We start from the raw sequence: 11,436 nt of genomic DNA, 5'->3' as shown, positions 1-11,436 counted from the left end.
CTCATTTTAAGGATTAACTTAGGGGGCAGTTTCATCAGAAACCTTCCTGTCTTCCCCACCACAGATTGCTTAGTTTCTCATTTTATTGTTATCCCACTTACTATATTATTAAGTGATATAAATATTTAATATATTATTAATATGAGACATAGAAAAGTAAACCTATCTGTCTTCCACACAACTGGCAAGTTTTTAATTTGGAATTCAAATCCAGATTCCAAAGCATGATTTTTTTTCCCACTATTTACTCTTCCTCGTCTAGTGACATAATAGTTAATCATGGGATTTAAATTTAATTTGTTAGAGATTTGATGTTTACTTTCTAAAACCAAATGAATTATTAACTTTATAGAAAAAAATATTTACTACCTGTAAATAAGTGTTCAAGATAAACTTTAATTTTTTTAAACACCTTATCTATATTTTCTTATTCTAAATAAAAATATTTTTTAAGGGCTTCCCTGGTGTTGCAGTGGTTAAGAATCCACCTGCCAATGCAGGGGACACAGGTTCGTGCCCTGGTCCAGGAAGATCCCACATGCCGCGGAGCCACAAAGCCCATGCGCCATAATTACTGAGCCTGCACTCTAGAGCCCACGAGCCACAACTACTGAGCCCGTGAGCCACAACTACTGAAGCCCGTGCACCTAGAGCCCATGCTCCACAACAAGAGAAGCCACCGCAATGAGAAGCCCGCGCACCGCAACGAAGAGTAGCTCCTGCTCGCCACAACTGGAGAAAGCCCACATGCAGCAATGAAGACCCAACACAGCCAAAAAAATAAATTAATTAATATATATATATATATAGTTGAAATTATTTATTGCCCCAGAACGCATTGGCATAAAACAAGTATTTTATTATATTCGTGAATTCTGTGGGTCAGGGCTCAGCCCAAAGGTCTTGTCTCTGCTCCACCAGGCCTGGGGCCTCAGTTGGGAAGACTGGAGTGTCTGGACACTCCTTCATTTATAGATCTGGTGCCTGACCGACAGGCGGGGCTCCACAGAGGCTGTCAACCAGAGAGCCTAGATCGGGCCTCTCTTTGCAGCTTGTGGTAGCTGGCTTCCAAGAGAGGGAGAATGTCAGGAGAGCAAGCAACCCAGAGAAACAGGAGGAAGCTGCAGGGCCCTTTCTGATCCAGTCTCAGAAGTCACACAGCAGCCATTCTATCATACTCTGTTGGTGGAAGGAGTCACAGCTAGCTCAGCTTTAATGGGAGGGGTCATAGGGTCTGCTCTCAATGGTAGGAGTGTCAACAAATTTGGGGCCATATCTTAAAACCACCAAAGTTCATAAAAATGTCTAGACTTTAATCATGTTTTTGATATCTGCATGCTTGTTTCTCTCTTTACTGTTAGTATTGGGTCTGAAAGTGATACCTTTGCAGTATCCACAGTTAGATCCATTCTGCAGGAGAAATGTGACAGCTCCACAAGGTTTCCCATCGCCCTTCACATCAGGAGGATTTGGGGATGATATTAGAAACAAATTCTAAATCTTCCATTCCTCTCTTCTGGAATTTTCCCAGTGGCATAGACTGTGTAAAGGACTGGCCTCGTGTGGTACCCAAGAGATAGAACAAGGAGTGTTTCCCTGACTTAAGAAATTTTCTTTGAGATTATGATAACATGTCATAGATGGGGAGATATCTAAATGGAGATCCATGAACATTTTAGTATCTCACTTGAATAGTAATAGGGCACATTTCTTGAGCACTTACCATTCGTCAGCACCGTGCTCCGCACTTATTTGATCTTTCAGCATTCTATGCCCTTGCCACTCAGAGTGTGGGTCTCAACTCAGCAGCATCAACATCACCTGGGAGCTTATTAAAAATGCAGAATCTCGGGCCCCAGCCCGGACCTCTTGAATGTGAATGTACATTTGAACACGTCCCCCAGGTGATTCGTGTACACGTTAAAGTTTTAGACCTACTGTTTGATGAAGTAGGCACTGCTACTATCTGCCTGGAGAAACTTGCTGAAGAGTGCATAATTTGTGAGTTAGCAGAGGCAGAATCCAAATCCAAGTTTGACTGGCTCCAAAACCTGTGCCCTTAACAAATGCTCCAAAATGCCCCTCAGTAAATTTCATCATAGTGTTAGCAAGGATTTTGCTATCTGTTTAAAGGGAGGTTGTGAAAGTCTTCAGTGATTCTGAGAAAGAGGCTCTGCTCTTAGGACAGGTTTCTCTACCAAAGCAGTATTAGTCCATCACTCCGCAAATTATTTGGCCCTCTGTTTCCCCTGCTAGATTGAGAGTTCCTTAAAAGGTGGGACTATTGCTCTGTTTTTACATCTCTAGAAACTAACACAGAAGCTGGCATGTAACATACGATTTGTTCCTTACGTGCTCATTAATGAATCAACAAATGGACCTGTCTATTCAAGTGAGTTGTATAGATTATGGACACTTAACTGGAAGCTGAAGTTATTTTGCAGTAAAAGAAGACGCAAGGGTTTTCTCTGGGGTTTGCTACAAGCCCAGGGTTTCAGCTGCAGAAAACCAAAGCACAAAGCTGCTGCTCTTGGCTTGTCGGTGAAGCTTATCTCTCCATCCAGGCAGCCCCCCACCCCAGCCAAGCAATGGACTTCCTGAGAAAGTTCTCCTTTCTTTCCCAGCTTCAGAGCCCAGCTTCTCTGTGGCTATAATTAACCTCCACATGATTTATGAAGGACGGGACCTGTGAAACACAGAGAAGCTTGATCATAATCCCCAGATTTCTGTGGTCCCTCAGTTTCTAAAGTTCTCTTTTATGTATTCCATCTCAACTCTTCTTATTGAGAAATCTAGAGAGAGAAGAGCATGGAGACACAGCAATGTCTGGTGGTTAGAGCAACCAGATGTCTGCTTTTTGAGGGACAGTTTCCATTATGCTTGCTCGCCTGGCGTAGTTATTAACAACATCCTCTTTCACTGTCAGAAACACTCATGTTTGGATGCTAAATTATATGGTCCCCCTAGTCATTGGGACCTAGTGATGGTCCTAAAGTTACTTCAGGAGCCCAAACAGGGCCAGCCCGTCATGCAGGGAGCTGCTTTCTGGACTGGTAAGCCATCAGTCATTGGTTGTTTCTCAAAGTGTGGTCTTCAGGTCAACTGCTTCAGCCAGATTTGGAGCTGGGTATCCACGTGGGTGTCCAGGGCCCACCTTGGTCCTCGTCACTCAGAACCAGGAGGCCTTTTCCCTCAGGGTCTTAGTCACTCTAAGACACTTAAGACACTCTCTATTGTAACCTTAGTTCACCTTGAAGACCCTTGATAACCTTCTGTGCCCCCAAGCGCACATCCTTCCAACCCTGTGCACCTAGAACTGTTAGTTTTCAGGTTCCAGACCTCCTGCTTCCCACCAGCCTTCAGCGGTGGCCTGACTACCACCTTCCCCACACACCAGAGCTCTATTATTAGGTAGTAGCATCAGAAACTAGAACTGCAATCCCAGCGGCCCTTTGATCTCCAGAGAGAATCACCGGAAGGGACAGCCCAGCCTGAGGTTATATAGTCCAGCTCTCTTTCCTCTGGGCTCCGGAGGCCTGAAGGCCAGCAGGAAGGAGCTGCACTATTCTTAGCCAAGGTGTGGGAGCCTGGCAGGAGCTTCAGGCTCTGCCCCAAGGGTCAGAGACAGGAATTGGCCACCCACTCCGGCTGCTTCCCCTCTCTCCCTTGGCTGCCCCTCACACAAGGAAACGACCCCCACGCTCCCCCTACCCGACAGCAGCTTACGGCTCAGACACAGGCCACCCCCTCAGTCCCCTCAGCAGCAGGCATGGCTCAGCCTCCCTCTTAGAGGGAAGCTTCTGGGTACATTTAGAGCCAGGAGGTGCCTTGGTTCCTTCACTGACCCCTATCACTCTACAGATGCCAGGACTGAGCCCCACAGAGGGACAGGGATTCGTTCAGATCCACCTGGATGTTCAGGGTCTGAACATCTAACCAGTGTTGGGTAGGGTCATAGGCTGTAGGAGCTATGAGATTGGGCTAAGGTTTCCAGATACCAGTCAGAAGACGTGGGCCCTCTGTGACATTTTCACTAACCCTCAGTAAACTGAAGAAAATTAGGGTAAGATCACCAACACTTCAGGACCTTCTCACTCTTTCTCCAGTTCTAATCCTCTGGCTTCACTCTGGGGTCTTCAGACGGTTGCTGGGCTAGCTCTCCTAGGTCAATACATGCTCAGAGGAATCTCCCAGGCCCCAACCCTACTGTCCCCATCGAATCTTCTCAAAGTTCTTCCATTTGGATATGGCCATCTCTGGAGAAAACACACATCTGGGAAGCAGCTGCCTGGCCACTCTCACAGAATCATCTCTGTCTGAGGCAGTTGAAGCCAGAGTGGGGAATAGGCGTGGAGGTCTAAGGAAAAACATGAAGTCTGTCCAAGATGGGATCTGGGTAGAGTGTCGGGGTACCACCCCAAATGTTTGGAGCCATGCCTCCAGGGTAGCCACTGGGATTCCAACTGTCCTTTGTGCCTTCCTCTGATCCCTGCAAGACCAGATGTGTCCCACAGCTGTGTACCATCTGCTACCCCCGACCCCAAAGGAAGCTATAGTCTGGAGGTTAAAGACGTGAGGAGGAAGAGAGTGACTCTTCCTTGGCTCTGGAGGGTGAGTTGTGGGAATAAGCATCTAGACTTCCCACAAAGCAGGCAAATGACCTGACATCCGTCTGCACAGTGGCTCCCCCAAAACTCGTCTGGCATGAGAAAAAATTTTAAAGAAAAATCAATACGCTGGGGTTTCCAAACTCTTTTCCTACTAAATGTTTCACAGACTCTAGCTTAGAAACTTTACCTTTCCTATTTATTCTATTATCTGGCCCTCTCCCTTCCTCCTCACCCCAAACACTTGCACCCCGAGTTCCCAACCTGGGTCATGATGAGTCTAACAGCATCTAGTCAAGCTGACATCCAATCCTCCCCAAAGGAAGGGAACTGTACACCCATCCAGCAGATGATGTTATCGGCCCCTCCCTGAGCTCAGAAGCTTGGTGCAGCCCAGACATATGGATCTTTTTAGAGACTCATGCAATTTGGCAATCCTGTTTCACACCCTCCAAGCCCTGCTGCTCCGACACTGCTCTGTTGGGACTGCACCAGCAGAGGGAAGGAGTGGATTCATGTAGGCTCTTTTATTCTTGTTCTTCCCTTGTCATTTCTCCTGGCAACTGTCTACTCGATCTGGAAAACACAATTGTTTCTCTCCAGGTCCAGTCTTTGGCTGAAAACAGGAAGGAATTGAGAGAGACAGACAGAGACAGAGAGAGGAGGGACCGAAAGAACACAGCAGCACTATTCTGGTTAGTTTTCCAAGACCGAAGGCTGGGAACCCCTCAACCAACTACACACTTGGTCTCGCTCCTCCCCTTCTCCACTGCCAGCCACTCCTGGAGGAGCCATTTACGCCCACACGGTCTGTGTAAACAGCGCTGCTGGTCCGTGCAGTGCTCGACCAGAGCACTACATGTTGCCCCTCTGCCCCCATCACATAATCCACCCTGAGGCTCTGTGGGTACATTCAGACTTGCTCTGTGTGCTCAGAAATGATGGGAAATGCTTCTGCTGAGACGACAATATGTCCCTGCAACCTTGTGGGCACACTTGCCCCTTTCCTTCCCCAGCCAGACACACAGGAGGCTGCCATGTCTTGAACGAAAGGGAATGATTTTGCTGACCTGGAAGAAAGAACGACTTCTCTGCTCAGAGACCAGAAGTCAGAACTGCCAGGGAAAGTGTTCTGGCACTCAGAGGTCTGATTCTCACAGCGCAAGACCTCCAGTGACCCCCCAGCTGGGGAGTCTGCAAAATGTATACCCTAAAGGGCAGGCCATCTTGCATGAAGATGTCAGACTAGGAGGGGTCCAAAAAATTCACAGGAATTGGGCAGTCCTTGACCCATTCCCCCACCTTCTGCCTCCAAGGTGGTCTCTTCGAGGCATAAGCCTCACTCAGAAGATAAGCAGTGGGAAAAGGGAGAAGGGAGGAATGTTCCCAGAGTCAGACCCCGACCAACCACCTTACTTTAGGTGATGATTTCAAGACAGAAAAGACCTCTATATAAAGTGCAACAGTCAATAGTTTGGGACAGATGTTTCCTTTCCAGCCACATTTTCCTGCCCCAGGTTAAAAATAACCACCCTCTCTGTTTTGGCCTCCATCAAATGTATGTCATTAAAACCGTCCATTTGGGTTTCCAAAGAAAAAGACTGATAGGTTCCTGGATTTTACAGCTTGTTGGCCCATGAACTACACGCAGTATCGGGTGCAAGATGATTCCAGCCCCTTGAGGCAATTCTTGGACCCTCTAGTGAAGGAAATTACTTCCCTGCTCCTACCTTTAGGTAGCACCAGAGAGAGAATTTCCAAATGAGGAAGCACAGTTTGCCAAGTAGCTCCACTTTTGTTACTCCAAATAAATCCTTCATGTTGGAATTTCCTTGAATCCATTACACCCCAACCCCCAGGGTAGCCTGGACCCGCTTTGGTACTCTGGCTTTAATGGAAATATAAATGTTGTCTGGTAGCACTCATGAGCGAAGCTGAGATAGGCCTGCACTTGCAGGAAGATTTATTGAAAGTCTAGAAGAGACAGAAGGGAAATAAGCAGAGGCAATATCAGAAGTACAGACACACTCACATTCACAGACCATGGATTTCTGACCCATTCTCAGAAAGCTGCTTCCCAGGGCTTAAAAATTCTTTACCCAAGTTGCCCTCGTCACTGACATATCCACTCTTTTAGCTAAGCTGTTTTCAGCTATCACGTGGCCGCTCCCTCAGACGATGCAGGTCCTAACAAATCTTAAGACAAGAACTATAATAATTAATAATTGCCACAGCTTTTTCCTTTTCACAATGAAAATAGCTTTATTTGTTATTTTTGTTTGTAAAAGTAACGCACAGGTATTGTAAAATAAAATAAGGTCCATGCTGCACACAGACGTGAAGAAGAAAAAGTGACATTTGCCCCTAACTCTACCACCCAGAGATGATCATTGAGTATGATGTGATGCATGTTATCCCCTCACACCCTGACCTTTTTTCCTTCCCACAACAAAATAGCAACACACCGTGATGTGCTTTTTCCTCACTTACATGTCACATCACCAGCTCTTAATAGCTATAGCAATGCACAGAAAAGCTGTGGATTATGTGCAAGTCTAGATGAAACACCATGTCCTTCTCTCTTACTGAGAAGCCTGTCTCTCAGGAAGCAAAATTGGGATGGCAGTCCTGGGCCAACGTCGAAGGAAGGGAGAAACAAAGCACTGCATTTTATGCTTCTTTACTGAACATCATTACAGTTTTGCCTTTAATGATATCCCAAGGGGCCTATGAAAGATGCCAACAGATTATCTTGGGCGCTTGCACTGGTTGATCAGCCCAAGCTCATTCCCCTCTAAGGAACAGCCTCACCTACTCAAGTGCAAGAGAGGGATGTTATCCCAACATAAGAATACTCTCCAACCCCACTTGAAATATATATATATATATATATATATATATATATATGCAATTTGAAAACTTTTGTAATTTAAATTTTTGTAACAAATTATTCACAAAGTGATGATATGAACGAGACAGAAGATACACTCTAAATATTAAAGTATAGATTAACAAGATAAAAGGAATTTTATCCATAATAATTTGAAAACTTTAGTAAATAAATAAATTCCTAGGAAAATAACAGCTTACTCAAGAGGAAACGTTTTAAAACTGAGAACTCTCATAACAATTAGAAAAAATGGAAATAGTATTTTTCAACGGTCCCACACTAAATATCAGGCCCAAGTGATTTCATAGGAAAGTTCTAACAAATCTTTAAAAATGTGATCATCCCCATCTTACAAAAACTCTTCCTGGGACTATAAAAAAAGAAAATATTCTCCAACTCACTTTATAAGGACTTCATAACCTCAATACCAAAATCAGACAATGACACAATGATGAAGAAAGAAATACAGACCCATTTCATTTATGAATATAGAAACAAAAGCCATAAATAGAAGACTGCATTAGCAACTTAAATTCTACAGTGTATAAAACTGATAAGCCACGACAAAGTTGGGTTTAATGCAAAGTTGGTTTAATGTTCAAAAGCCTATAAAGGTAATTCACTAAACTCCCATATTAAAAGAGGAAAAGCTATACTTCTCTTCAATTAGATGTAGATATTTTTAAAACATCATACATTCATTATTTTAAAAAGAACTCTTTTAATAAATTAGGAATAGAAGGGAATTTCTTTAGCATGATATAAATAGCACATATAAAAAAATTAAGCAAATGTAGTCCTCAGTGGGGAAACATTATAACATTACCCTTTAAAATCTGAAATGAGGTAAGAATGTATAAGATCACCCATCTTTCATTCTTGTAGCAGATGTTCTTGCCAGTACATTAACTTAAGAAAAAGGAATTCAAAGGGAGAAGAAAAAATAAAATTATCACTATTTGTAGTTGATATGATCATTTACATAGAAAACCCCAAAGAATCTACAAATACTTAGAAATAATAGAATTTAACAAGGTAGCTCAATAGAGGATTAATATAAAACAATGAACTGTCATTTCACACACCAGCAACAAAAATAATTAAATAGAAGATACTATTTACAACAGTATTAGAGGACGTCAATTACCTAGGAATAAATCTAACAAAAGATGAATTAAAACCACTACAGGGAAGATCATAAACTTTAAAGAAGAACCAAACAATGGAGAGCTATGCCAACTTCACTGAATGAAAGATTCCATTCTCTCCAAATTAATCTACAGGGAAATTTTTATCAAAATCCAAAAGGTTATTTTGGGGAGGAATCTGATAAGCAAATTCTAATCTATATGGAAGAGTAAAGAGCCGAGAATAGCCAGGCCACTTTTCTGAGAAAAATTTGAGTTTTCACTTGACCTAACCATATCAGGACTTATTTGAAGCTGCAGTAAATGAGGCAATGCTAAAGGCCCTGGGATACATATGGTGACCAATGAATAGGGAGCCCAGAAACAGGCACATATATATGAAGTGTTGACACATAACAGAAATGGCATTCCAGATGAGTAGGGAAAGGATAGACTATGCAGTAAATAGAGCTGGGCAAGCGTTTCTCTGTAGAAAAAAATACATGAAACTGGATTAGTGACAGTTATTCACCCTGCATCTCTCAGTACCAACCCCACTCTTCTATACTCTTCTCTAGAATGCAGGTTATAATGTGTGTTTGCTCTATTATGTGAGAATATTCAGTTCTGTTACAGAGGACAAGGAAAGCAGACAGAATGGGTGAATTTCATCAGATGTACTATTTATAGGGGATAAGTAAGCAAGTGGTTTGTGAGACATAGGCAGAAGTCACATGTGCTAAAAGTAGGAGCAAATTTGTAATCTGTGAGACATGCAAAAATAGAATAAATTGAATATATTATAAAAAGAAGGGACCAAACAAAAGTGTTACTTACAGGTAGAAAGGAATAGAAAAATCAAATCATGAGTCACCAAGTGTAGAGAGCATGCCTCCTCGGGCTGACAGCCAGGTCATCCCTAAGTTGTCTACCTATTGGTAGACATTGTTCTGGCCCCTGTATGCTCTGCCCCATAAACGCTGACAAAAGGGATGGCTGCCCAGAAGAACACTTACGAGCTGTGTGCATAAACCTGCCACCCGACCAACTTGCCCTTGCATCTCCCAATAGAGCAAGTATATGTTGGTTGCAAGCATCTTCCACCTACTGATCCTTTAACCTCAATGCTGGTCCTCAAAACTGCACTACTGGAGCAAAACACAAGATTCAGAGAATGTGTGGTCCTTTTACCCTGCTTGTACCCATCGCAAGTGGGTTAACTTACCCCAACTCTTTCCTCTTGGTTCTAGCTGTATGTTTTAAATAGATTCGGTAACCTTCGTGATTTGATTACCATAATTTGGTCTGAGCCTTCTTGGTCTGTGGCCTCTGTAGCCTGCCTAGAGCACACTGGAGGTTTCCACTGCATGGAGCCAATTTCCCACAAGACCCTAGGGCTGGGAATCTATATGCCACATCTCCCAGGTTCCCTTGTCAGCTGGTTTCTGGTTACGTTCTGCCAAGAGGAAGCACTGGAGAGAGACTGGCAGATGGGAAGAGGACAGAAAGGGCTTACTTCTGACCTCAGGTTCTCATCGCCTCCCTCTAATATCTGTACACCTCCACCACCAAGCATCCTTCCTTGCCAAACTGGGCTCCGAACCCTGAAAGCTTTCAAAGACCCAAGACAAGTTAGCAATGTGGGAAAAACGTCTTGTTTCCAAAATACAAAAATGGAAAATCAAAATGAACAAATGTTTTATTAAATGCCTCTAAAAGGTAAACTCAGCCAACTTGTAAACTGCAATTCAACTCTTTAGCACTTATATCAGTATATAAATGTAATAAAGCTTGAACCACAAGAACAAAATGAAGAATATATCATAAAACTCAAAAAAATTGTAAATAATTTCCCTTATTTTTTTTACATCAAAGTAGTTATATTTGACATGGGATGAGGGTCTATTTTAAATGGATTGATATGACATGTGTGTGTTTTGGGGCTGGGGTGGGGGATGTTCAATGGTAAGGGTGGCCATAACCTAGAAGTCTATCAGGGCCCAACAGAGCCTCTCACTCTATAGATTTCTGCTGCATCTGACACAGAGTGTGGTGTAGGTTTATTTTTATTTTCTAAAGATTTTTTTTTGATGTGGACCATTTTTTTTAAAGTTTTTATTGAATTTATTACCATATTGCTTCTTTTTTATGTTCTGGCTGTGAGGTATGTGGGATCTTAGCTCCCCAACCAGGGATCGAACACGCACCCCCTGTGTTGGAAGGCGAAGTCTTAACCACTAGACCGCCAGGGAAGTCCCTGCGTGGTGTAGTTAACATCCTCTTTCAGCAACAGCTCATGTGACAAAGTAGGGGAGCAGAAACATTGAGGAGTAGCCAGAAAAGGCTAGAGCTTTGAAGACCCTTGCTAGCTCAGCTCTATGTGGCCTGTGAGGAAACGTAAGGCTGGGGCCCCAGGGCAGACATGTGTCCAATGGCCAGAACCTGAGTTTGTGGGTGGCCAGGGCAAGGTCATGTGTGCTTGGAGTCATGAGTCTCAGTGGCCCTGGAAAATAGAAAGAGTGGTCAGTTATCACCTAGTGTCATGGTTCTGGTGTCATCTATAGTCTTGTAGGCCAGAGAAGAACAGTTCTGGTTTCCCAGAGGAAGTGATTTGTCAGCCTCCAGTGCCTCCTACTCCTATTTCCCTCCCTGAGGTCTGCCATCCACTTTGTACCTAACCTGTCTTTGTTCTATACCAGGGCTTCTTAAACTTTAGCGTGTATAGAAGAGAGTGCCTATTAAAAGCGCAGATCCCCAGACCTTACCCTTGATTCTCTGTAGACCATGCTTTGAGAAGCTCTGTTCCATAGGA

The sequence above is a fragment of the Aethalodelphis obliquidens genome, unplaced genomic scaffold (assembly GCF_003676395.1).
Source record: "Aethalodelphis obliquidens isolate GAN/ISIS:26980383/991018 unplaced genomic scaffold, ASM367639v1 scaffold48, whole genome shotgun sequence".
In the NCBI taxonomy this organism is placed as follows: Eukaryota; Metazoa; Chordata; class Mammalia; order Artiodactyla; family Delphinidae; genus Aethalodelphis; species Aethalodelphis obliquidens.
The sequence above is the reverse complement of the archived record's forward strand: the minus strand, read 5'-3'. Positions refer to the sequence as shown.